The sequence below is a fragment of the Panthera onca genome, chromosome B3 (genome assembly GCF_046562875.1).
Source record: "Panthera onca isolate mPanOnc1 chromosome B3, mPanOnc1 haplotype 2, whole genome shotgun sequence".
Taxonomy (NCBI): Eukaryota; Metazoa; Chordata; class Mammalia; order Carnivora; family Felidae; genus Panthera; species Panthera onca.
The window spans coordinates 118,206,794-118,234,365 of record NC_138344.1 but is presented as its reverse complement, the minus strand read 5'-3'; the positions used below and the strand labels follow the sequence as shown (position 1 = coordinate 118,234,365).

General features: G+C 53.3%; 1 protein-coding gene across 7 annotated transcripts in view; it reads left to right on the top strand.

Annotated features, from left to right (window-relative positions):
- Window positions 1-27,572, top strand: part of MIDEAS (mitotic deacetylase associated SANT domain protein) — a 68,604-nt gene that overhangs the window by 14,285 nt on the left and 26,747 nt on the right. The window contains exon 2 of one of the 7 annotated variants that reach the window (XM_060620217.3): window positions 26,883-26,925. The exons of 3 other annotated variants lie outside the window; for them this stretch is intronic. The gene's annotated coding sequence lies outside the window, so the exon portion shown is untranslated. Of the gene's footprint in view, window positions 1-10,499; window positions 11,959-26,882; window positions 26,926-27,572 lie in introns of those variants that run through there. 3 more of the 7 variants (XM_060620222.3, XM_060620221.3, XM_060620215.3) reach the window with 3 other exon arrangements.

Sequence of the window (27,572 nt, the reverse complement as noted above, 5' to 3'; positions counted from 1 at the left end):
ATTCACAGGAAAATGTTGATGAATTTTGGTGAAAATGGTTTCTGTTTTAGCAGGCAAAATTGCACACATACTTCAGTGGGTAAGAACTGATTACATTGGTCATGGTATAAATTGGCATAAGGTAAATACTGGATTTAGGTGAAGTGGTTATGAATAGAGTATTTGTGTGTTTGCAATTGTTTTAGTAATGTATGTAATTTATATACTTTTTTTTTTTTTAAAAAGACCTTAAGGTAGCAAAGACTTTGGATGTGGGTGGGAAGGCCAGGGGGAGGAACCTCCAAGCCTCGCATCTGTTACCACAGGGAAGACAGAACTGCTGTGTCTTATCAGCCACCTGCACTGCAGGGGCTGGAGAATTCAGATTGGCTAACGGAGTCTTTTAGTAATGGAAGGCCTGACTTCACAGACTGTCTGACTGTATAACTCTGGGGCTCCCGGCATGGACTCTGCCTGATGCAGGTAACCCCCCCCCCCCCAAGTGGCCTCAGAGCCCCCAGACGATTCTTCACACCTGGTTTTCCAGGGAACCAGCCCCATGAGTATGTGTGGCCCTGAGGCCCGCCTCTGAGCCACCCACTCACCTCTAAGCTGCCCGGTCTCAGCCACAGAGGGAGGAGGCCTGTTCTCTCTTCTGCAGTTCCAGCAGGCAGCAGGGAGGGTGTGCTTTGCACACTGACCTCCTGCAGCCCTGCCTCACCCAGGTATAGAGTCCTAGTGAGTTAGTGTCTTGGGTGTTTACAGTGTTGCACATATTTGTTAAAGTACTGAAACTCTGAGTTGCCCTTTATTGCTAGCCTCATAACCCCCCCCCCCCCACATTTATCCAGTCTACCTCTGGCTTAGCAGTCAGGGCCCTGTGAACCCCCATCTTGCCATGAGCTCTGCTGGGACTCGCAGCTGCAGATGTGGCCTTGTGGCTGAGCAGCTGACCTTCTTCTGACCACCTTCTCATATCTCTGGCATCTCAGAACCTTGGGACTCCAACACTCCCCCTTGGTTTTGCCTCTCTGCGTGCGCGCGCGCTTGCGTGTGTGTGTGTGTGTGTGTGTGTGTGTGTGTGTGTAGCCATTTCTTCTTAGTGGGGAGCTTTCTTGACATGTGGAGTGTCTATTTGGAGGGCCTGCAATCCTCCTTTCCCTGTGACCAGTGTGGTTCAGGGCAGGAAATGGAGACTCCTCGGTGTTGTTTGGAGTCTGAGGTGGGTGGGGGCTGGAGAGCCCTGGGCAGACCTTGTGCAGGCAGGTTGGAGCCTGCTAGAACAGAAGCCACCGTAGCAGTGCACGTGTGGAGAGATGTCCAGGCCCTGCTGGGGCCCTGGTGATTTATCTCAAGCACCGATCTGCTAAAACCAAATTCCAGAACTGTCAAAGATTTGGAGTTTCTTTGTTCTGAGATCAGGCTAAAGTGGGGCCTGGTGGCTAGAGGTTTGCCAGGGTGAGGGAGAAATTGGACAGCACGTGGGCTCAGGGCTCACCTGGACTCATGAGGGGTGCTGAGGCCAGTTTCCAGTCTTCCACCGTGTGCTTGGAGGCGGGGGTAAAGAATGTCCACATGCTTCCCTAGAATATTAGGTACATTCCTAGATGCCGTGGTCCCATCTCCACCCCCTACAGCGACCTGGAGCCTGCTCTAATGGGGTCATTGCTGGTGGTGTGTGTATTAACTACCACAGAATCTAAGTAACAAGCTGTCTTCCTGAGCCCAGGACCCAGCAAGTAGGGCTCGTCTCAGTTCCCTAATTTAGAGACCACGTGCGTGCCCCAGGGTTGTCAGCAGCTAGACTTCTTGAAGCTTGAAACACATTTCCATAGAAACAATGCTATAAATGGCGATTGGGTTCCTAGGCTAGCCCGCAAAGAGCCCTGGTGTCACCTCTGGAGTTGCTGAAATAAGGTATTAGTAAAATTGAGAGTGAAAACGCAGCACTAAGAGCTAGCACCCAGGACGTTAGAGGTTAAATGGTGTGGGTTTATTTGTGTGATTTTGTTTCTTTAGAGAGAGATGTCTTTCAGAGACCTCCTGGTAAGGGAAGCTCTGGGGCGGGCCCCCTGCCCACAGACATAGCCCTTTCCCTACCAATTTCCATCCCTTTTTCCTTCCTCATCAAGCTGGGAACCTGGGCCTCCCTGCTTCTAGAGAGTTTGGCTGGGGTATTTTTATGGTGACTAAATCCTGTTCAGTGGCCCTTACATCATCAATATCATCATCATCGCCATCATTGTTATTTAAACCGTCTTGATCAAGTTAGAATAAACATTACACCTTAGCAATTTATGTTGTTCAGAATCCTCTTCTGATTGCTGCTAATGTTCCTGGGGATGTTTTAACATAGTTTGTGGGTCCACCTTTACTATTTCCTTGTGTTCATTTTGTCACCGTAGCATGATTTCATCAAGTGTTTTCATCAGATTGTTTCCATGTGCCAGCCTTTTCATGTTTCCTTCTGTTACCATACCATAGTCTGAATGGATTTCATTCTTTGGGTCTATATACAGGTGCCATGAGCCTCTCTTGTAAAAACTCCTCTGTGATGGCATTTTAAATTATATTCATGGAATCTGGTCTCCCAACCGTAATTACCTGATCAAGGTCTTCAACTCTTGCAACACACTGCCAAATCACATTCTAGAAAGGTCTGAACAGCTTATAGTGGCCCAGCAATGTCTGTGCAGCTGTTTCCTAATGGCCCTGCCATCAGCAGCTTTCTTGTTTTATTTATTTATTTGCACGTGGACTCCAGGCCATGATGGGTCCTTAATGGTGTTTTAATTTGCATATCTTAAATTGCTGCTGAGACCTGTACATTCTTTCTCTTGATGATTTACTGTTTGTGTTTCCTCATGTGTCAACCTGTGTTCATCTTCCGTGACTGCGGAACCTCCCCACCTTCTTCCGTCTCCTTAGACTACTTTCCTATTGGGAGACACAAAACCCTGCCTTCCTCACTCCCTCCCTTCCTCCTGGGTGGGGCTCCACCCCTGGCCTGGGCTAACCCGTCTGCACACCTGCCTGGCTCACCCCCTTGCTGACTGGGACTGATGCTCTGGGCGTGGAGGGAGGAGAAATGGAGAGGGACAGGCACTGGGGGCCTGATGGAAGCTAAAGAGGGGGTAGGTGTGAGACAGGGGCCTGCCTGAGTGGTTCCAAACTAGGTTCATACAGTGACCTCCTTGGAGGGGGCTGCTGGGGAGATTCTGGGAGGAGCCACATACAGGCTGTCAGGGCTGGAGAGGGCATTGGAGTTCATCTGATTCAAGGGTCACCCACTCAAAGGCCCGTAGGGAACAGGGGCATTCTCAATAGGAAAGGCTGGCTGGGTATAAGAAAACAGCACAAGTGAGGTGGTCAGTGGCTAGGGAAGGGGTGGAGTGTTAGGGTGTATGAGTCCCACCAGGCTCTGCTCCTACCCCGGTGTTGCTCTCTCCTAACGCTGTGCTATTCACCTCATGGAGCTACTCTGCTCCGCCTCCAAGAAGGAGGGCTCAATGTGGCCAGTGTTCCAGTCTTTTTCACGACAAACCAGAAATCCTGATTTTTCGTTTAAATCTCCTGATTAAAAAAATGTTGGTAGCGACTGTAATTCACTTCAGATCAAATGCATTATTTTTTTTTTTTAATTTTTTTTTTCAACGTTTTTTTATTTATTTTTTTTGGGACAGAGAGAGAGAGAGCATGAACGGGGGAGGGGCAGAGAGACAGGGAGACACAGAATCAGAAACAGGCTCCAGGCTCCGAGCCATCAGCCCAGAGCCTGACGCGGGGCTCGAACCCACGGACCGCGAGATCGTGACCTGGCTGAAGTCGGACGCTTAACCGACTGCGCCACCCAGGCGCCCCTCAAATGCATTATTATATGGGTCAAATAAAACCTATCTGGGTGTGAGGATGGATTGTGAGCCTCCAGTCTGTAACTCCTCATTATGCAGCTTCCTTACTGGGAAAACATAAGTTCAGAGACATATGCTCATAGAGCAGAGGGAAGGGCTCAGAGAGTCCAGGGGTTGAATTCCATCTGTATGACCTTGGAAGAGCTGTTTCACCATTCTGAAAGTCAGCTTCCTTATCTGTATAATGGGGACAATGGCTTACTCTCTGGGTGGATCCAGTGGATCCAGTGGGCTCAAATCACATCGAGCATTTAGTAGATCTTCAATAAACATGTTGATAGAGCCTGCATGGGATCATCCAGAAAACTAGAGGAAGAACCAGGCTTAGCACTTTGCCCTCCTGACTCCCAGTCCAGAGCTTGTTCCATATCACGTTGGCCTGCATCCATGGCAGTTTCTGGAGGCATCTGGAACAGGGGTCCTTCTGATCCCTGGGAACTTGTAAGTCACTTTATGAAAGCTTGATTGCCCGACAGCTACTGAGCTCAGGTAACGGGGTCTCTCAGTTCTGTGGACTTCACCTTGCAGGCTCCAGAACCCAGGAGACTGAGCCTCAGTAGTCGTAGTTGTGGTAGCAGTAGTATTGAACCTAAGAAACTGGTAATTGTAAGCTACACCATTATTTTATGTACAACTAAGAAAGAGAAAATGCTACTGATTTAACCACGGCGTGCTATCACTTACAAGACGCGTCCTGATTTCAGAGATGTTAAATGTGCATTTGGAATGGAAGAAATAGTAATAAAAGTCATAATGGTAATGTTACATTTTATTGCTTACATCAAATTCTCACATATATGATTTTTATTTGTGCATTGATCAACAGGCATTTACTGAGCACCCACCACATGTAGGCACTGTGTAGGTGCCAGGGATCCAAAGTGATGAAGATCTAGGCTGTGCTCTGATCCTAGGAGGGAGATAGCTCTGTAAGCAGCACGATGTGTAGAACAATGCATCAGGATGGAGGAAAGATGAACAAGGGCATACCATGGGAGTTTAGGGGAGGAAGTGGCCACTCTGATTCTTAGGAGCAGAGACAGAGACAGTTAGGGGTGCTTGGGATTGACTTAGGAAGTGTTCTTAGGAGGAGGGGAGTGAAGGAAGCAGGCTAGGGCTGGGGGGGAAGCTATGCAAGGAAGGATGTGTTGCAGCTGGAGCTAGCTTCAGCCAGACCCCACAGGGATCCCAGAAGGATGAATTGCACCAGCACAGAATTGGTCTCACCTTGAGGCAAGGGGCCTGACCTTTTGGACCCATTCCCCTGCCCCACCCCCTAGTCAATCATTGGCTGCAGTGCTCTCTGGTAACGAAGGCTCCCTTTGATTTTTTTTTTTTTTTAATCTTTATTTTTGAGAGAGAGAGACAGAGTGTGAGCAGGGGAGGGACAGAGAGAGAGGGAGACACAGAATCTGAAGCAGGCTCCAGCCTCTGAGCTGTCAGCACAGAGCCCGAAGCGGGGCCTGAACCCACGAACCGTGAGATCATGACCTGAGCCGAAGTCGGATGCTCAACCCACTGAGCCACCCAGGCACCCCCAAAGGCTCCCTTTGAAAAGGGGGTGGCCAGGGGCGCCTGGGTGGCTCAGTCAGTCGGTTAAGCATCTGACTTCGACTCAGGGCATGATCTCACGGTTCGTGGGTTCGAACCCCGCTTCGGCCTCTGTGCTGACAGCTCAGAGCCTGGAGCCTGCTTCGGATTCTGTGTCTCCCTTTCTCTCTCCCTTCCTCTCTCTCTCAAAAATAATTATTTAAAAAAATAAAAAAAAAAAAAAAAGAAAGAAAAGGGGGTGGCTGTGAGCCCTTAGTAGCCAACACAGGCTTGATAAAGGAGATCTGGGAGGGCTCCTCCAGTATACATTCCAGTGGCCTTCCTCTGCTTAGAAGGATCAAGGAAGGCTTCCTGGAAGAGCTGTCATTAAGCTCAAGTCTAATGGGAGACTGGGGTGTGGGTTTACCTGTGGATGAAGGTGGGGGGAGGAGGAGCATGTGTGAGCTAGCAGGCATCTTGGAGCACTTCAAGTTGCTTGGCTGTGTGGCCCTGGGGCTGGGAAGTAGGGCAGGGCCGGATTGTGCCTGAAGTGTATACACCTAACAGTTTGGCTAACGGTCTCAGCTTTTTGCAGTAGGATGCTGGGAACTGTTGCAAAGGGATGTGATCGCTCTGATGGCAGTGCGGATGGTAAGTGTGCAAGACTAGAAGCGGGGAGATCCATCAGGAGATGAGGGAAGGTGATAGCCAACCCTTATAAAAGACTTCATATGTGCCAGATACTGTTAAGCTCTTATCTCCATTTAGCAGATGGAAAAACCAAGTGGTTAAATAACGCGCTGAAGGTCATCAAGCTCACGTGAGGCATGATTTGGATTCAGGGTGCAGCTTTTGCTCTTAACCTGTATTCTCCCCTGAACATGAATTTGGGATTCTAGTCCATGATGTATCAGTATTTGTTTTCACTTAAAAATGATGCTCCAAAGCATACCCCATTGCACACACTAGATCTTGTGGGTCCCGTTCCTCCTGGCCCACTGCCACAGGGTGGGGAGGCTGAGCTCCAGAGAACAGCCAGTCATGGAGTCTGTCTCCGGCTGGCTCTGTGGGAGGCACGGCACTGTGCTGAAAGGAGACCTTTGGGGAGCCAGCAGCCCGGGCTCTGTGAAGAAAGGGTGTTTCTGCCCCCGTGGCCCTGCTGGCCCGCCCTCCCTGGCAGCCACACCTGTTTTGTCCTTCTCCCTGCACCCAGCCAGACGGCTCTCCCAGAGTGACAGCAGCAACTGGGGACATCTGCGGAAGCTCCCTCTCGGGCCTGACAAAGGCTCTCAGAACCTGGCTCGGGCCTGCAAGAGAGAGAGGTGGAGGCGAGGGTAAGTGGGAGGGCCAGAGGCTGCAGACAGCTGTGGGCTGGTGTGGCCCTGCCCCAGAACAGGTGAAGTAAATGTGAACTGAGGAGGTGGGTCCCCTGGGTTTGCAAGGGTGAAAGAGAAGACAGTGCAGGGACTTCTCAGCACACGCTGGTTTCACTTAATGGCTGGGGTGGTTTTGAGCTCCCTGTCCTCAGAAAGGACAAAAAGCGGTGAGGAGAAGCCATGGCCATCAAAAGAGTGTCCCTATTCGGGCTGGGTGGGTGGCGCTGTGGACGAAGTTTGATGGAAAGGACACAAAGAGGGACTGGGAGAGAAGCCTTGGAAGGACACTCGGATGGAGCTCTGTGTCACTGTTGGAAAGCGTCTGGGCAGAGCCCACCCTGAGGCTGGCAGGGGGTGGATCCAAAGGTCTTTTCAGGGGGAAAAAAAATCTTGCCTGAACTAGGTTGTTGAAAGGAAGAAGCTAGTTTTAGAAGGCGACATCGGCTAAAACAGTTAAAATAGTAACACTTGTAACCCCTTATGTGAACATAGTGTGACATAGTCATAAAGCGGGTTTTTTTTTTTTTTTTTTTTTTGTGCCCTTGTGATTCTCCCAAGCCCTGAGAAGGTGGGCACTCTTTCACTGTTGATGTAACAAAATTCAGTACATCTGTTATTGGCCAAAAAAGTGAGGCTCAGAGAAGGCGTCGGTTTCCCTAAGATCACACAGGGTGTTAGCTTTAGTTAGGCAGAACCCCAACTCTGTCCTGGTTCACTGTTTTTTTCCACAACCTCTCTTTCTTCTTCTTTTTTTTAAAAGTTTATTTACTTATTTTGAGAGAGAGAGCGTGCATGAGAGAGGCATGGAGAGGAGAGAGAGAGTCCTAAGCAGGCCCTGCGCTGTCAGTGTGAGTCCATTGTGGGGCTCGAAGCCATGAACCATGAGATCATGACCCAAGCTGAAGTCAAGAGTCAGACGCTTTACCGACTGAGCCACCCAGGTGCTCTAAACAACTTCTCTTTCTTCTGTTGAGACTGTAGGTAATGAGGTCTTAGAGGTAGTACCTTTACTCTGCAAAGGGAAAAGACAACGAGGACATAAGGAACATAAGGAACCCAGTATTGTGGATTTGTGATTTCCCCAACTGTATTCGTACCCTCAGTTCCCCACATTCTAGTAAAGGTTGCTTATTCACTAAAACACATCATGTGTGCTGGCCTCCACAGAAAGATCCTGACAGAGAACGGACAGTGGAAAAAGGACAGGAATGCAGGCATGGGGCTTGGGGAGAAAACCTGTTTTTAGATAGTGACTGATGGCAGCAGAAAGTTAATGGAGCTGGGTAGGCGGAGGAAGAACCTGGCTTCCTTGGAAACTTTTATTTTTTTTCCTTAGCGACACCTTTATTTATTTTTTTTTTTTATTTTTGGGACAGAGAGAGACAGAGCATGAACTGGGGAGGGGCAGAGAGAGAGGGAGACACAGAATCGGAAACAGGCTCCAGGCTCCGAGCCATCGGCCCAGAGCCTGACGCGGGGCTCGAACCCACGGACCGCGAGATCGTGACCTGGCTGAAGTCGGACGCTTAACCGACTGCGCCACCCAGGCGCCCCGCGACACCTTTATTGGAATATAATTCATATACCACAAAATTCACCTTTGGGAAAATTTTTTTTTAACGTTTATTTATTTTGAGAGAGACAGAGGCAGTGCGAGTCAGGGAGGGGCAGAGAGAGAGAGAGAGAGAGAGAGAGAATCGTAAGCTGGCTCTGCACTGCCAGCTTCGTGGAGCCCGATGCAGGCCTTGAACCCACAAAACTGTGAGATCATGACCTGAGCTGAAACCAAGAGTTGGGCAACTCAACCGACTGAACCACCCAGGCGCCCCCACCCTTGGAAGCTTGTTAATGGTCCCAGAGATGGACATTGCTGATGGCCACTCAGGGCAGTGATGGATCACTCACTCTGAGCTGAGTCCAGAGAACTGATGCAGTCCCAGGAAGCCTCTGCTTTCACTGGGACTCAGAGTTTGGAATCCTGTCAAGGGTGCTTTATTTCCTGGAGTGTTTCTCAGCAGACGCACTCACTGGGAACTGGAGCTCTGTGCTCCTCTCTTCCCTGCAGTTGGTAAAGGTCCATGGTGGAAAAGAGCCCACTCTGTGGGGAAGGTCCTGGAACACGTTCTTTTTTTCTTCTCTAAAGGGCATCCTTCTTGGCTGCCCCAGAGGTTAGAGCTTCTAAAACCAAAACTTTCACTTCACATGTCAGTGATTCTGCACTGTCATATCTGCAGCAAAACCGACCTCCAGGGCTTTCTGGAAGAGCTGCAGCTGGCTGTGCACACCCTCCTCTGCCTGCCTGTGGGAGGCAGGCTTCTCCTAATAGGCAGGGGCCATCTGAGACCGCCTGGAGCCCTCCTCTCTTGCACATATGCCCCCTTCCTTCCTCTCTTCTTTCTGAAGTAGCCCGAGTTTGTTAGTGTAGTTGGGGTGAAAGGATGTGCTGTTCCAAGATGAGCAGAACCCCTTCAGGTCACTGACTTCTGTTTCTCATGCACCCTGCCACCTTCCCCTACTCCTCCTGCTGCTTCCTGGGCCAGGCCCAGCAGCCGGCAGCAGCGGGCGGCAGCAGCAGCGTGGGACAGGGAGGAAGTCCTGGCGCGACAAGGTGGAGTGGGGAGTGCCCTCTGGAGTGGCTCCCGCTTACTCCCTGGAGGCTGGGCCCTGGCTCCATGGTGGCAGGCTCTTCTAGGAATGTGTTCCCCAGCTGGGTTTTCTGGTTGGTTGGGAACATCCCTGGGCTGATCTGCACTGGCTCTCAGGGGCTGGCTCAAGGCTGGCTTGAAGCCAGAGTTAGGGGTTAGGGGGAGGGGATGGCCACAAGCCTGCAGAGGAGGCCACAAGCCTCCAGAGTCAGGGGTTAGGGAGGCCCTAGGGGGAGGGACGGGATGGCCACAAGCCTGCAGAGGAAACCTGGCAGCAGCGGGCACTGAACACGAAGTGGCTTTGCTTTTGTTTCCGTCACTTGGATGAGGTGTCAGTGGGGAAGAAGAAATGAGACAAATGGAAAAAACAAAAAGGCTTTACACTGAATCTCTGCCAGGAGTCCTGACGGTCTAGCCTCTACTTAGGGGCCTGCATACCTGAGCACCCCAGTCCCTCAATGGCTCACTGTCTTCCTCTCGGGGAGATGGGAAGAGGAAGAGAGAAGTGACAGATGATTGGCTTGCCCTGTGATCTTGGGCAAGTCACTGAACCTCTCTGAACCTCAGCGTGCTCATCCATAAAACAAAGGGGGATAAAACCCTCACACACACAGGGTTGTTGAGGAGGCTGTGTGTGGGACGTGCTTTGAGAATTGTCAGGAACAGTACTGTCATATCAGATGCTAAATCCGAGTGCCTGGGCTTTTCTTTGCTGGAGGTGGTTTCCCTGGCTCCTCCATTCACTTTTTACAATCACAGAATCATGGGTTTTAAACTGGAAGGGATTTTAAGAGGTCATCTGATCCAGTCCCTTGGTAGAAGTATCTTTATTTTGAAGATAAGTCTGTGTTAAGGTGTCATTATTTTGACATATCTATCCTACTATGGCACACGAATAAGCCCTTTTCCTCCTGGGTGAGGTGTGAGCTCCAGATGCATACAGGTGCTTCGGCCAGCAAAGGGGTGGCCTAGGAAGAGACAGGAGTGCTTCTTAGGAGGGGGGTGGGGGGGGGGTAGGTCTCTGTCATCTGCTTTCTGGGGGCAAAGGCCCTTGCCCTGCAGGCTCAGAGAGGGTGTGAGAATCCCATTCTGCTGCCTCTCCCCTTCTCCCTGAGACAGCAAGAGATGCACTTGCTTCTGAGGACTGGTCACAGGGGAAAGCAGCAGCCAGGACAGAGTGTATTCTTCAGTGTTTTTTCCTTCAAGGGCAGACTTCCTTCTGACCCATTTCTTTGGGAAACACAAAACCCCAAAACAAATGGAAAGAATCTCCCTTGGACTTTCTCCTGGCCCTGGAGCTTCAGTTGAATGTGGGGGCCGACAAGAATCTCCAGAGCAGCAGAAATGTTTCTCATCGTCCCACCAGCCAGGGGGCCTGGGCGGTTAGCTGGGAAGGCAGGGGAAATGTGGGCAGGCAGTGAAAAGCTGCCCCCACCGTGCCCTCCATCGCCAGAGTTAAACCCAGGAGCTCTTCATTACCTAAGCAAGTGGCTCTTTTATAGGGGCTGGGGCCAGTTTCTCAATAACCTTTGTACCACCAGGATCCTGGTGAGCTAAAAGCGAAACTTGGGGAAACTTAATGAAGTGGCCTGGGAGAGGGCTGTGCATGATTTACCGTATCCCAAGCCAGAGTTTTCTTTGTGGAAGAAAGCGACTTGTGTCCTCCCCTAACATCACATACACACTTTCCTGGCAGGCCCGATGGGTTTCCAAGCATTTCGTCACCGTCTCCTTCTGACCTTGGTGTGAAAGGAACGAGCCGCGTGGCCTGTTGGTTCCAGCAAAGCCATTGGGGACGCCGGCCTGGGCTGAGGGAGGAGGGCGACCCACTCGGGAGTGGAGGTGAGGTCTGCTGGAAATCCCCAGCCCGGACAGCCGCCCGAGGTTTGAAGACGCCTTCTCCGGCCTTATTTGGTCGCAGGAAGTAGGCGGCGCTAGGCCTGCTGGCTGCGAGGCCGACCCGAGACAGTTGTGCTGATGAAGTGGTGGAGCTGGTTCCTGCTCGCCGCCGTGCCGCGCGCGCCGGCCGGCCGCTGGGCGCTCCGCGCTCCCAGCCCGGAGTTGTGCAATCCTTTGTAGCACGCCAGAGAGTCCTCCTCCTTCGCTGTTGCCTCTCGCCCTCTCTCTCTCTCTCTCTCTTTTTTTTTTCAAGCTGTGAGCTCAACCGATGAGTCAGAGCAGTGCAATCCTGACACTGCATCGCAGGACTGGGGGTGACACGGAGGGAGGGAGAGCGATCGCGAGGCAGACACCGCGGGCGCGGGGTGCGCCGAGGCTCCTGCGCCGTGAGCGAGGGGTGACAGCCCGCGCGTCCCGCCCGGGCCCTGCCAGCAAACTTCCCAGCCTTGGGAGGCGCGGGCTGGCGGAAGCCCTGCGAGCGCCGCGGGGAGGCGACGGCGCCTGTTTGTTTTTAAAATCCGGGAGTGCGTGCAGGCGGCTGGAGCCTGGGAGGCGACCGAAGGCGGCGGCCCGCGGCGGAAAGAGGACAGCCGATGCTGGAGCCCGGGCAGGAGCCGGGTAAGTGGGGTGCTCGGCCGGCGGCCGAGGCCTGCACGCGGCGAGAAGCAGCCCGCCCTGGAGGCGGCGGCCCAGGGACCCCGGAATGCGCGCAGGCGGTGGCGGCGGGGCGCGCGGGCTGCAGCTCTGCAGGCGCGGCCCGGAGCGGGGGCGCGGGACTGCGGGGGGCGCGGCGCGTCAACTTCTGCGGCCTGGGCGGCCGGGGCGGGGTGTGCGTGTGTACGTGCGTTCGCCGCTCCGCAGCCCGCGCGTCCGCGGCCCGCACCGCCAGCCCGCAGCTGCGTGTGCCACGCCAGCCCGCGGTGTTTGTGCAGCTACGCAGCTCGCGCGCGGCCCCCGCCCACCCGGGCGCGGCCCCGGCCGGACCCCCCTCCCCCCTCGCCGCCCCGTTCCGAGCCGCCGGGTCGGTGGCCGCGCAGGAATACGGCTGCTCCTCCCGCCGGAGAGAAACGTGGTGTCCGCAGGGAGCGGCTTGCGTGACCGAGCTCAGGCCCGGGAGGCTCCGGGAGGGGCTCGCTCGAGCTGCAGGAACTTGGCGCGGGAGCCCCTTCCCCTGGTCCTGCCAGTGTGCACGGCAAAGTGGACCTGGAAGCTGTGCCCGCGCCGGGACTTTAGGGGACAGACGTGCAGGGGCGGCAGGGAGCTGGGGCAAGTGCAGCAGAGGCCTAAACTGGAGCACTTAGGGCGGGCAGGCGGCCTCACCCCGCGCTCCTCTGCGCTGCTGGCGCACCTAAGACCTGTCATCCCTCTCGGCCGCCCCCGCACGCCCGCGCCGCTGCGGCCTGCCGAGCTCTCCGCACACCTCATCGTGGACTGTTTGGGGGTGCCCGTCCGGAACTCGGGAGCCCGGGTTTTGTCTGGACCCTGCACATGGCCGGCTTGGTGGAGGTGGTTTGACTCCCCCGCCCCCCCCAACTCATGCTTACAGGAGCGTGTGCACTAGGTTGCCCCTCTTGAGGGCCCCCATCCAAACAAGCCTCTGGATCAGGGCGTGGTGCCGCCCTGGGGTTTTCAAGCCTCAGCCCCAAGGAAGGCCAGTCTGGAGGAGGTACCTGCCACTCAAAGTGGTGGCCACTGCGTATTCCAGCCCAGCCTCCAGAGCGAGCTGCTGGAAAGATGAAAGGGGAAGTTACTCGCCCCATTTAAAACTTTGTTGGTCACAACTTTGGTGGCAACTTCCTGCTTCCACCATCCCACATCGGATTTGTGTGCCTGCCTGTGGAGCCTGGGTGGGGGGGCCGGTGGGATCAGAGAAGAGCTGGCTGGCCAAGGCTGACTGTGGAGGCCACCCAGGCACGTGTGTGCAGGGGATCCCTGTTGGCAGTTGTGGCTGGGGGGAGGGGAAGTCTGGCTGGCTCCAGTAGGGGGAGCCTGGCCTGGTGGCGGCCTGGAGGCCTGGCCTCCTTGTCCAGGCGGCTTCAGGATTGAGACTGGAGGCCTGGTGAAGGTGGAAGAACTGCAGTTCTGAGGAGAAACCTCTCCTCCCTTGTGGGGCCCCTGCTGAGGAGAGGAAGCCACCTGCTTTGCTCCAGAACCTCCCAGGGGTGATGTGGCACATGATCAAAGAAATGCACCCTTTCCACAGGTAGTTAGGTAGCTTCAGGACTAAGGGGAAAAAGAGAAACCTTCCCAGGTTGAGAATTTATGGGTCCTCTTTTTCCTACTGCTCTGGATGTTGAATAAGAGGGGTGTAAACATTCAATTACTGTGATAAACCATCTCATTGCCTGGCCCTGGCCCAGTCTCCATTCTAATTGGATCGATCTCTGGCTAGTTACTCTGGTCTGAGTAGCTCCTAGGGGACAAGGTGGTGAAGAACCTAGAAGGTCCTCCCCCCCCCCCCCCCCGCCCCCCACCACTGTACAGCTTGCTTTGGGACAGTCTGCCCACTGCCAGTGTGGCTTTTCCAAGTAGCAGGCAGAACTCTCACTCTATGCTAGGAGAGGGTGCCCTGGAATGTCTATGGGGATGAGAATTCAACTTTTAAATGTGGGATTTAAAAATAACCCAATTGTTGAGCCCTGTGGGCTGCCACTTGTAATAAATGGAGAAAAGAAGAAAAAGGAACAGATACAGTTACAGATTCAGGTAAGGGCTGCCCATGACTGCAGAATCCAGGCAAGGGCTGCCCAGTAGAGCCAGGAAAAAGAGGAGTGGAAGAAGGCGGGGGTGGGGGAGGGGGTGGGGGTGGGGGCGGCACATGGAGCACTGTGTCTTGGAAGGGGAATGGTCCCAGTCCAGGAATCTGGCCTTGATAGCCCCTCTCCTGCAGTTGGGTGTCCCAGATGGAAACTTTGCTTACTGTGGAGTAGGGATGGCTACAAGTAGCTGGGAGATTCCTGCTGATCCTTCGAGGCCTGTTTCAAATGCCACTTCTTTTGAGTCTTCTCTGAACACTCATTTTCACCTTATGTAGTCATTTGTGTACATTTTGCACCGTGGTGCTCAAAACATAAACTCTGAGTCTCTGTCCCGCCTTCAAACAGTTGCAGTGAGGATTCTGAGATGCAGCAAGTACGTTCCAGGATCACCCTAGCCTCTGCTCTAATGTGTGCTACTTACTGTTCTCACAATGCTTGGCTTCCAGTAGGTGTTTAGTATATGTTAGTTGAACAAACAAATGAAAGATCTCCATCAAGAAACTGTGGGCTTGCATGTGGTGGGCCCAGGGAGTCCTGCTGCCGGGACTCATAGTGCACCTTTGGTTTCAAAGGGGTTGGTCCATGAGCGGTGAACCCAGTTTCTTGGCCCTGCCCTGCTGCTGATCTTCTGGCAGACAGAATGTGTCTGGTCATTCTGACCCCAGTGGGACCTCAGGGTGAGAGTGTGAAGCCTCCTGCCTGGGAATCTGCTAACCTGGGCATTTCCTTTGGCCAGGCCAGTTTGGCACCGTGTGTGTGTGTGTGTGTGTGTGTGTGTGTGTGTGTGTGTGTGAGAGCGTGCGCATGCGCGTGCACTCGTGCACGCAGGAAACGCAGCTAGTGGTTGCATTCCGATAGAGGGGTTGCTCCTACGCAGTAGAGACTGACTGTGTGGGGCTGAACTAAATAAACTGCACGCAGGTCTGGAGCTAGGTGGAGTGTGCTGAAATCTCCACTTACTTAAGGGATCTGCATTTGCATTTGAGGCAACATTCAGGATACCCTGAGACTGTGAGCTCATTTTATGAATCGGAAGCATTACAGCATAATTTTGTGTTGGAAACTTCTATTTGGAATCCAGATCACCCTCCCTCCACCCCAACACATGCACACTTACAGGGGCGCTCACAGTCACACACTTGGGAGTGATGACAGTTAGTGGGGCATCAGATTCCAGAGCCATCAGGCAAAACTTGTCCACACCCACTTCCGCCCCCATACTCAGATCACCATTCCTGGATGGTGTGGGGACAGTAACCCGGGCAGTGACTGTGAAGGAAGCCTGGCAGGTGCACAGGGATGAGGACTGGGCAGACGTGGGTTCCTACTCCAGCTTCTTTACTTCCTGTGTGGCTTTGGGCATTGCTTAACTTCCTGAGCCTCAGTTTCCTCACGTGTGAAATGAGGATGATAATAGGGTCGCTGTGAAGGTTAAACAAGATCATGCATGCAAAGTGCCTGGCACACAGTAGGTACTCAACAGACGATGGCTATCATTTCACTGGTTCCCCCCAAGTCCAGCTGTGTGCCTTTTGCTCCTCCCAGGAAAGAGGAAATGAAGTCTGTCCTGCTTGTGGTAGGAGGGCCCTCCTCCAGAGCATTGGGGCTTGTGTGAATGAAGCTCATTTTATAACTCCCTAGGCCGTGGGTATAGCTGTGTGATCCTCTGTCATCTAGACCGGCCCGGATCCTGGTGCCTGTGTGCTTTTGCTAGGGATTCCGTCCCTGCAGCCCAGGGTTAAGGGCTCAGCTTCCCAGAGATCAGATGGTGCTCTCAGGAACCTACCCGCCCAGGCCTCAGGCAGAACTGCTCACGTGGGTGGGAGGAAGGCTGCTTTCTCAGCCCAGGAAAAAGTCCCCTTGTCTTTGCTTCACCTGAAGCCTCCCAGTGTGACCTCAGTGGAGGTTTGGGTGGAGCTGAGGGTGGGAGTTGTCTCTCTAAAGAGCGCTTTGGCTCTTTCACCAATTGAAATAGCAGGGGTGGAGTGGGGGAGGGGGGAGACACCAACATATTATATAAGAAGTTGCCACATGTCAAGACAGAGCTGGGGTTTTGCTGGGGCGGGGGTGGGGGTCTCCCCGAGGGACCTGATTGCCTGCTGTGGTTTGCGGGGGCTGGTGGGGAGGAGAGGGGCTGGGGGCCTGAGGCTTCCCTGGCAGTGGTTCCTGCTCTTGCTCTTCCTGGAACGGAGCCCGGTGCTGTGGCCAGCTGGGGAAGGTGCTCCCTGTTCTCTCTGCCTTTCTCTCCAGCCGCAGGGAGCTCGTGGGTTATTTTTTCCAGGCAGTGCTGCTGCTTCCAGGAGTCTCAGGGAGGGGGGAGGGGAGCAACCAGGGCAAGATTTGTCCACACCAGAGCTTGAAGAGGGGGAAGTATACCAGGCTTGCACCCAGAAGGGGGTTCCCTGTGAGGCTGCCCAACTTCTCTGGGGAAATAGGGTCCAGAGAAGAAGGAAAAACGGTGAGGGGTTTTGATTCCCAGCTTTTTCCAGCAGTTGGGCAGGCAGAGGCCCCATCCAGCCTGCTGTTGCCAGAATTTGTCAGTTCCTTGAAGGGGAGGGCCCCAGAGCTCAGAATTGCTTACGTGATAACTGGCACCCTGAGAGTGCGTGTACCGCTGGCTTTTCTCCCCCTTTCTTCCCTTCTACCTCCTCCTCCCTCTCCCAGCCTTCTGGCTGCTCCTGGGGAGTGTACCTGACTGCCTGACTGCCGCTCAGATCCCTCTCCCGACCTGATCTTGCTCTGACCTCCCCAGCTGGCCCTGGGTCACAGTCCTGGGCTCCCCAGCTCCCAGGAGTCATCCCAGAGCTGGAAGGAACTTTGGGACATCTAGTCCCAACTCTTTGCGTTTCAAATGGGGAAGCAGAGAGGCAGTGAATTCCTTGAGGTTCCCCTCCATGCCCCCACTCTCACCTGAGGCGGGTAGGAAGAGGAGCTGCTCCAGTGTCCATCCGGCCCCTGGCCCCTGCCCCTCCCAGTTCGGAAGGTGGGAGGGCTGCTTCGGTGCAGGAAGAGCCCAGAGGAGTACTGTCCCTGCTCCTGGGTGTGGCTGAGTCCCCAGCTGGCTCCATAGTTATTTATTTGTGTGCGTGTGTGTGTGTGTGTGTGTGTGTGTGTGTGTTTGAGTTCTGTGGTTGGGAGACTGGATCTGAGTGAAAGCAGAAGTACCCGCGCTATGTCAACTATGTGGCGGGCAGATTGGACCTAATAGGGACAGTCAGGAGAGGAAGAAAGGGGGCAGAGGCCCCCTCTGCGCAGTGGCCGCTGTGCTCTTTTTGTCCCTGCATCAGTGCTTGCACACTTGAGCATAAACAGCCCTTCCATGTTGCTAGCAGCTGCCTTTCCTTGCTGGCTTTGGGCAGAAGAGGTGCCAAAAATAACCAGGCGGCACTTCCACTTGTGGGACCTTCACTGTGGTCGCCTTGGGGCAGGTTGACTTGCTCTCTGCAGGCGTCCCTGCTCATTCGTCCTCTGGCCACCCCTCCCCAGCTTCCGTCAGGTGATGGCACTTTCCCTTTGAATGCTTTTCTTCGAGTGAGCCCAGGAGGGTGGCAGCTCCATTAGGGGCCTGGAAGCTCTGCCAGGTATTATGTGGGGACTCTCGTCTCACCGTGTCCCTGCAGGCCCTGCTGGGACAGCTGAGCCCAGGCCAGGCCTGTGCTGGGTGTGCGCCTCCTGGGTCCTTAGGCCAGAGGCCCTGCCTGCCCGCAGAGCCCAATACTATTGCTGGGACCCCTCATCCCCTTGTCCTGCTCATGCTGGCCAGCCCTGCGCTCAACCAGCTGCATAACTGAGTCGCACCATTCAGTTCCTCCTGAGGTGGTGAAGACTGACCATGATGCTACTCCCGCCCAGCAGAGGGGAAAGGAAAGCACATTTCTTGAGCCTTTACTTTGTGCCGGGCACTCCATGTATATATCAGCCTCATCTAATCCCACAGTAACTATGAGGTGAAGATGGTGTACCCATTTACTGACAGAGAAACAGACCCATAGAGAAGCTGGTGATTGGAGAAGCCCAGGCACATTTTGTCAGACCCTAAAGCCCTGTCTCTTTTTTACCATGCAGCTCACACTCTTCTGCGCTCTTTTCATGTGCAGAGGGAACAGTGTTTTGACCCTTGGAATGAAGGACTGGTGTTGGGAATTCAGGCACCTTTAGACTGGCTCATTAGGGAGATATTCTGGGCTGGGAAGGGTGGGGAAGACCCCTCTGAGGCTTCCCTCTCCAAACACTGCACAAGGCAGTCAGAAGCCCAGCCTGAGCCACGAGGCCCTCCTGTGGAGGGCAACAGGCACATGAGGGTCAGCTGTGTGTGTGTGTGTGTGTGTGTGTATGTGTGTGTGTGTGTGTGTGTGTTGGCGGGGGAGGGAGGTTGCTGGGGGAGTCGTTCATGCATGGGAGGAGTAGAAAGGTTTAGTTTTGGCCTCCCTGAGACCTTCCAAGTGTCTCCTCCTCCCCAAACATGCCAGCCTCTGTAGTCACACCTGACATCGGTTCTAGGACTTGGGTCTCCCTTCCTGGCTGTGAGGTCTGACCCTGGGGTCCATCGTTCCAGCTGGCTTGCCCCAGGTCTCAGAGTATCTGGTTGGTGTGGACTTGGGGCTTGGGCTGGATGCTCTGCTGGTGCCCAGTGCCAAAGGCCTCTGGGTGTATTTCAGGAACAATAAAGAATAAATCAACACAGGAAAAAAAGGCCCCGAAGCAGCTGCTCAGAGACTGGAGAAACGCAAGGAATGTGTGAGCACTTGGCAGAGGCCCTGGATCTTGACCAGGGCCTGAGAAAGGGCGCGGCATTGACTGGATGGTTGGGCAGATGAGGCAGGCGGCTCTGTGCCCACCTTGTAGTTCATCCAAGAGGCCCAGGCAGCCATGATGACATCCCCTCTGCTGACAGCAAGTTTTTGTGCTTCTTGGTCACTAGCAGATATTGGGGAGCCATATTGTCCCCACTCTTTTGCTCCAAACCAGCAAGACACCCCCTCGCTGCCCACCCCGTGCCACCCGGTAGGTCTTGGCCACTTCTGGAGCTGACCACGCAGGAGACCCTGGGCTGATAAGGACACCACACGTGCCAGACCCCCCCCTGTTCTGCCTCCCTACCGAGGGGGCATGAGCCAAACATCAAGGACCTGGCATTGCCACGGAGTGCTGAGTGTAAGAACACCTACCTGGGGAGGCCCTGACCACACCTCCACCCAAGGAATCAGCTGCGTGTCCTTGAGCAAGTCACTTCACCTCTTAGTTTTATCAGTCATGAAATAGAGATTTGGACCAATGATCTTTGGAGGGGGTGGGCACTATCTGTCTCCCTTAATTAGTACGTGCAGGGAATAGCCCTTATTTAGAAATTCAAGTTCTTGAGAGGAAACCTTTCGGAGAGCCCTGTGCAGAGAGGTGGGTTGCTAGGGCTGGGGCTGATGCTCAGTGCCCTGGGTGGAGGCCATCAGCACTAGTAGGAACCCAGTCACGGAGCCGACTTGACCCAGACTTCAGGGTGCCAGGAAGGGACAGGAGCCTGAGCCCCATTGGGATTTAGGATGTCTGAGAAGCAGGGGAGAGTCAAGTCTTTATTTGTAAAAGGCTGTTTGTCAACTGCGGGTGTGGGGTTGGAGAGTATGGGAGGGGTGTGGCTTCCTCTTGAGCAGAAAATGTTGAGCCTTCCACAGGTTGTCCCCTGTGGTGGTGATCACCAGTAGCCTCTTCATCTTCAAAGCCATCCCCTCCCCAGGCCTCTCTCAGCCACCTTACCTGACCAGCCATGCTTACAGAACACCACGGTGGTTTTCAGGCCAGCTGGAGCTGCTTCTCCAGGGAGAAGATGTGAGCAGTCCCGAGGCTGCTGCCATCTGTCCCAGCCACTAAGCAAGACGTTGAGCCTGAAGCCCTGGGGAGGAAGTTGGCAAAAAGGACTGTGGGTTCCAGTCCCTGTCTTGCCTCTGTACTCCTGTGGCAAGTGATTTGACCCCTTGGACCTTCAAGTTCCTCATTGAAAAAGGGGGAGAGGGGCGCCTGGGTGGCTCAGTCGGTTAAGCCTCCGACTTCAGCTCAGGTCACGGTCTCATGGTCCATGAGTTCGAGCCCCGCGTCAGGCTCTGGGCTGATGGCTCAGAGCCTGGAGCCTGCTTCCGATTCTGTGTCTCCCTCTCTCTCTGACCCTTCCCCGTTCATGCTCTGTCTCTGTCTCAAAAATAAATAAACACTAAAAAAAAAAAAAAAAAAAAGAAAAAGGGGGAGAGTACTAATACCTACCTTGTGAAGGTGAAACAGTGCCATGGGCTTAGCACCATGGTAGTGGCACCCTCTGGAAGTGTTGGAGATGGCGATGGTGGTGGAGGAGAAAGCCTTATTTTTTGTGATGTTGGGATTTCACCTTGGCTCCAAGCCTGCTCAGTGTCTTGCCAAAAGGTGTGGCCTAAGTGGAGGCACGAAACGTTGTTATTGGAATTCTTGGTTCTGGGCCCTGCTCTGCTTCTGGATGTGCATCTGCAGGCTAATTTCTTTCCTTCTCTGGGCTGCTTTGTGGAACGAGGAATTGGACTGAGTGAACACTGGGCATCCCTTAATATTTGGAATCTGTTCAGCTTCCCCAGCTGGGCCCCGCTTTGCTGGTTGGCTCTGAAGAGAGGCACAAGCCACCTTTCTCCCTGTGGAACGGAGTCTCTTGTTCCAGGGTGAGATCCTACTGACCCTGCAGCTCCCAACTCACCTCTGCTGCCCTCCCCCCTTACTTCAAAACCCCATGGGCTTCCAGGGGTTTAACAGATATCCCCAGTCTTTCGAGGAGCCTGTTTCTGACAGACTGGGGCTGGGATTATGTCTTGGTGGGAGTGTTCTATACTGTGCTCTACTTAGAAGTGCTCCCAGGAAAAGCAGCAGCTGGGAGGGAGCAAGAGGAAGGGGGGAGGTGCCCATATGAGTGGGGTTCTCCTGTGTAGCATTCCTTCTGAGGCCCACAGCAAGTGTGGAATTGGGATTTTTCTGGAAGAATGATGGGAAGACCAGGGACTTTGAAGGCTGACAACAGGGATTTGAATCTTGCTTCTGCCTTCTTAACGGCAGAGCCTCGGTTTCCCTCTAGAACGCAGACAATCAGATGCCCAGATGGGAAGTTTGTAAGCATGGATTCGGGTATGTCAAGGGCCTGGCGTGGGGGAAGTGCTCCATAAATGTTTGCTTCCTTCTTTTGGATATTCTGTAGACAGGCAGGGGGAGTGAAAATATTTGCCTGTGGCCTTTTTCCCGGGGAGAAACAGGCTGCATAACAAACTGTTACAGCCCCACAGGCCTCGCCCTCCCACAGCTGTTTTGATTCTGGGGTCAAGCTTGGGGTCAGGTTCAGTGTGTGTCTGGTGTGGGGGATGGGAGAAGGGCTACCCAGGCATTTGCAAAAATCTGAGCTCTGCAGTTTCCTAGGGCCGTGGAGAAGGTGTAGAGACCATGGTCTGAGGGAGTGGCAGTTCTGGGCTGGGAGAACTTGACAAGTTACTTATCACCTTCATTTCCTGTAACTTCCCCAAATTTCCTTCTGTTATTGATTTTTAATCCTATCTCATTTTGATTGGAGAACATGCTTGGTATGGTTTCAACTCTTTTAAATTTATTGAGACTTGTTTTATAGCCTAATTTATGATCTATCCTAGAGACTATTCCATGTGTTCTTGAGAAGAATGTGAATTCTGCTGTTGTTGGGTGGAATGTTCTGTAGATATCTGTTAGGTCTGGTTGCTTTATAGTGTTGTAGTCTTCTATTTCCTGTGGATCTTCTGTTTAGTTGTTCGGTCCATCATTCAAAGTGGAGTATTGAAGTCTGCAGCTAGTATCGTGGAGTTGTCTGTTTCTCCCTAACATGCCGACAGTTTTTGGTTCACGTATATTGGGGACTCTGTTGTTAGGTGCATATATGTTTATAATTGTAATATCCTCTTGATGGCTGGACCCTTTGATCATTATAAAATGCTCTTCTTTGTCTCTAGTAAGAGTTGTCTTAACGTCTATAAGCATAATATTAGCATGGCTGATCCAGCTCTTTGGTTACTGTTTGCATGGTCTATCTTCTGACTTCCTTTTACTTTCAACTTGCCTGTGTCCTTGAATCTAAAGCGTTGTCTCTTGTAAACAGCATATAGTTGGATCAATGGGTTGTTTTTTATTTTTTTAACCCATTTTCCCAAACTCTCCCTTTTAATTGTAGTGTTCAATCTATTTACATTTAAAATAATTATTGATAAGTTTGGGTTTACGTCTGCCATTTTGCTATTGATTTCTGTCTTGTGTCTTTTTTTGTTTGTTTCTCTGTCACTCCATTACTGTCCTCTTTTGTGTTAAATAGATATTTTTGAGTGTATCATCTCTGACTTATAAAATGGGACCAAGAAGAGCGAGGGTTAAATGAGATGTTGCCAGCAATGCATTTAGCACTATGCCTGACAGATAGGATGTGCTCAGTAGACATGGCATTCATCTGGGCCTCTGGTGCTCTAAGAGCTGTGGTCAGCCCTAGGGCTAACTGAGAGCAAAGTCCATCCAGGGCTCCATGGGACTCCTCCTAGCTCCTGGGCAGGGTATGGCCCTCTGGCAGTCAGCTCCTTTAGGAGGGAGGAGCAGTGGGTCCCTGGAAACCACATTGTGCCAGTCCCTGACCCTCTAGTCTTCCCCTACTCCAGCATCTGGGCAACACGTGGGCTGCTTATGAAGCACTGCATATTTCCACGGCCCTCCCCCCTGAGGCCTCACCAGACCCGGGAGCCCATCGATCGCTTAGGGTAGGTTTGAGAACCACTGCTCTCCATAGATGGGCAGCAGGGTCTGTTAGAGATCTGGTTTGGAGTTGGCAGGCTTGGATTTGAATCCTGGCTCCTCATTTGTGTCCTTAGGCTGTGACCTGGAACAAGGTACTTTTCAGAGCCAACCTTTTCTCATTTCTCAGATGGGAATAGTGGTTACACAAGTGAGCAGTACTCACACATATTGGGCATGTGGTCAGTGCTGGTGGCTAACATGTCACGTGGCAGTTGCTGGTTACAAAGGTGTTTCTTAGTCCTGCCCTGTCCCCCCTGCCCAGCCCAAAGCTCCTAAGTTCCTCAAAGGCAGGAACCAGTGAGCCGCAGCTCCTGGACCAGACACCTGGTGATCTGACAACCAGCCCACTGCACTCTCCATTGGGCCCAGGCCCTGATCCTCCCCAGTCTTGGTGCAGAAACACAACGAATTGAAGAAGCCTTATGGGACAGTGGTTACTGTGAATAAGAGCATGAAGATTCAGAAGGGGTGAGAACAGTGTGTGCCAGAGGCTGCCTGCAGGAGGTAGGCCTTGAAGAAAGGTAGATTGTCAGAGTGGAGGCAGGGCTTCCGGGCAGAGGGAACAGCTGCGGCAGAGGCTCAGAGTCAGGGAACTCTCCCCAGGTTACATGTTCCTTGTATTCCTAGCTCCTGCATGGGCCACTGTGCATTATAATCAGTGTGTGTTTCTGTGTCTCTCTTCCATGAGACTGGGAGCTCTGTGTGGGTAGGGGGAGCTCTGTGTGGGTAGGGACTGTGCCCCTTCTGTGTCTCCCAGAGCCTGGAGGGCTGCACAGGTGTTGTGTATGAGGAGGCGGGGGGGGGGTGGTTGTTAGCTAGGCAGGGTGAGGCCATGCCCCTGTGAGAGAGCTCCTCTGTGTCTTGGCCTGTCTTGGGCAGAGTCTGGCACTGGGGCTCAGACACAGACTCCAGAGGGCTCTGCCCTAGACCTGCTGGGAGCCCTGCCTTTCCAAAGGGAGGGAGGGGTTGGAGCAGCCTCCAGTGGTGTGAGTCCCTTAGGGCATAAATTTATAAGGAGACCAAGGGCCCCACCCATCCCCATGAGGCCCTTTCCAGAGGTTTAGCTATTTAAGGAACTTAAGGGATATTTGCTGATCTCTTCTGCCAGTTTTTACCTTACTCCCCTGGGATTCCCAAATCCTGTTGGAAGGGGTTTTCCTGGGCTGCCTGTGATTATTTGTGGCCCTTGACTAGGAGGGAGGCAGCCAGTCCCCTTAGTGTGGGCAAAATCTGAGCCTGGAGGCTCGATCCTTTCCTGGCTCTGCCTGAGACTCTTTGCTTCCCCCCTATAAAACAGATCTGGTTATCCTGGCCTCTCATGGACATCCTGACTTCCTATGGACTTCCTGAGGGTGTTTGCTGGAAGTAGAGGAGAGGGACAATAAAGGTAGATACCTGAATGAAGCTCTGAGGGTGGCTCAGAAGGCAAAGGAGTCTTCTCTCACACATATCCCTTTAAAAGCATCTCAGTGTTAGCATTTAAAAAAAAAATTTTTTTTAACGTTTATTTATTTTTGAGACAGAGAGAGACAGAGCATGAACAGGGGAGGGGCAGAGAGAGAGGGAGACACAGAATCTGAAACAGGCTCCAGGCTCTGAGCTGTCAGCACAGAGCCCCATGCGGGGCTCGAACTCACGGACCGCGAGATCATGACCTGAGCCGAAGTCGGACGCTTAACCGACCAAGCCACCCAGGCACCCCTCGGTGTTAGCATTTTTATGGTCACAGCTCAGACTGCTGCCAGCTCAAACCCTGGCCAAACCTTCCGAGCCTGACCAGCTTGGTGGCTGAGACCCCTGAGACTCTATTGGCATGGGCTCTGCATTTCGGAGCTGAAGTTGAATCTGGAGAAGTGCTAATCTGGGGACTCTCTGGATTGGGAATGGGCAGAGCATAGGGCCTGCTCTCTCACGCCCCCAGGGGCATGTCAGAGGCAAGTCCTTGTCCCTGTTGCTGGTGTCTCCTTCCTTACTGGTTTGCAAACTCCTTTATAAACAAGACTTATGTGTCCAGTGGGTTGGAGAAATGGGGCCCTTCAGCCTGGTGTGAACTTGCAGTTAGAGCAGGGCAGACAGCACTGCAGATGATTGCACTGTGTCCAGAGGGAAGGCTTATGTAGGGCCTGGGCAACTCTAGCTAGCCCAGGATGTCAGTTCCAGATTACTTGCTTAGTGTGGTTGTAGCCACAGGCCCCAGAGTATCTGAGAGAGAACTTCCCAGGATATGAGTGTGGGCTGGAGGGCCAGCTGGGCCATGCTGGGCTCCTCTAAGAAGGGAGGGCTCTTCACCCCCTGCATCCTAGCCAGACACCTTGGTGTCTTAAGCCCAGCCATGTCAGGGCACGAGGTAAACAGATCCACAGGCTCATGTCTCTCTGGCTGTGGTCTAGGTAAGGGTGGGAAGCCATGGGGAAAGAAAAATTGGACAGGACAACAGAGGGGCTGGCACTTTCCCAAGTTGACCTGCATGTGGTGTGGGGCAGCAAGTGGCAGTCAAGGGGCAAAGTAGCCTGTGGGCCAGCAATTAGAGAAGAATTTGTGTTCAGATGGGTTGGAGAGGGCCTGAGGCGACTGATGGGATGGGGTAGGATGGGGTTAGGAGGCGGGACCTTTTCACTTCATCTTGACATCATGGAGATCTCTGATGTGCATCAGGGAGAGAGACTGGAAGTCAGGGCTGGGCAAGAGCCCAGGGTGGACGTGCGGGCCATGAGTCGTGCCTCTGCCCGGGCAGAGCTCTGACTCACCTTGGGCGCAGTCTTGAATGAGCATCCCAAGAGGCAGATACAAGCCAAATGCCAAGGTACAACGGTCTGCAAACTCTGCTCCATGGAGCTTGCAGTCTGCTGGGGACAAAGAAATAGAAATAGGCACCTGGAATTTAGTGTGCTGAGTGTTGGGGGGGGGTGGTTGGTTGGGAGGTGTTGTGGGCTCATAGTGAAGCTCCTGGCTAAGCCTTGGGGTGAGGGAGGACTTCCCAGAGGAAGCAGTGTCTCAGACCTGAAGGACAAGTAGGACCTGGCCAGATGAAAGGGTGGAAGGTGTCCTAGGCAGAGGTGCTGCCTGGCCAAAGACCCGGAAGCAAAGCAGGAACAGCACTGAATGACGGCTCAAGCATGGCAGGTTGAGAGAGCTGGCAGGAGCCAAAGTCTGCAAGACTCGTGGGCAGGATAGTTTAGACTTTGTCCTAAGATAGCCTGTCTGGTGCTCTGGGAACTGGCTGGCCTAGAGATTTGGAGCCTTGTTAGATGCTCTATTTAGGTCTGTTTTGCCTTGGTTAGGGATGCATGAGCTCTGACTCCCCGTCTTCCTAGTGCTGACTTGGTGGGGTGGGAAGTGGCCTCGGTTGTAAGAGCAGCAGCTAGGAGTTTTAGCAATAAAGGTCAGGAGGGACTTCCAGTCAACTCCGATCCCTGGGTCAGAGCTGAGCCCCTGCAGCTGCTGGGACCAAGCTAGTCCTGGCCTGTGGAACCTTGAGTCACAACGGTCTTGTCTCTCAGATGGCTGTACGCAGTATCTCTAGCTTGGGAGTGGCCCTGGTCCCCTCCGCGGGCATGTGGCAGGGCTGCTGAGGGTACTCGGGGAGCTGTATGTGTTCTAGTTGCCCTCCCTGGAGGGTATGGTGTCACCATCAGCATAGAACTCCCAGAGGCCTTTCCAGCACCTTCTCTCACGTGTCTGCAAAATACATATGTGGGTTCAGCACTGTTTCCTTTTCTTGGTGCACATTGCTTTCTTCTATAGAGAAACAGTGCTTTCCACCACAGATCTTCCTGAAAGCCTCATAGGTTCCTGGTCACTGATGTCAGACTCTTGCCTTGTCTTCTGTCCAGGGGTGTATCACCGGGTCTGGTTAGGGATTGGTTGCAACAGTGCAGTGCCCAGCGGAAAGGAGAGTGAATACAGCCGGGACAGACAACCAGACTGATAAGAGTGGGTTGCACTGTCTGGGGCCCCTTGGTGACTGTGGGTTTCCTTTTGCAGTGTTCCTGCATCCGCTGTTAGAGACCCTGCAGCTGGTCCCAGGGTGAGCTGCCTACAGAGGTTCCTCGTTACACCCTCTTCCCTGCACCCTCAGGGAGTTGGCCCACAGGTCTGCAGCCTTCGGAACAGATGGCGTCCTTCCTCTTCCTCGCTGTGAGGAAGGACAGGCCGACTTCCACCTGAGGAACAGAGAAGTGGGGCTGGGGCACAAGAAATGAGAGGAAGTGGCTCAGTCTTGTCCAGCGTTGTGGGCTGTGATGTACGCGTAGGGTATGAGAGCTGGAAGCCCCACCAGCAGCAGCTAGACCTGAGGCAGGGGTGAGCTTGCAGGGGCTGGAGAGGAGGTTAAAATAACAATGCTTCATGCTTGGGCTTCATGCTGATTTACAGTGCTGTTGTGGGAACTGGACATATGCAGAGCACTTAGGACAGACCTGGCACAGGTGCATTTTATCATCATCATCATCATCATCATCATTCTACTACTACTATTATTACTACTACTTAGGGCGCTGCTGCCTTGGTGTGTCCTTTCCCCACCTTCCTCTAGGGGTCCCAGGCATCTTTCACTCTTCTCCTCATGACCCCAGATAATGACCTTTCTGCTCTGTGGGTCCCAGGTCTGGGTCTCTGTGCTTTTGGCACTCTTAGCCTTCCAGTAGGGGTGACGGAAAGGACTCTGCAGAAGCT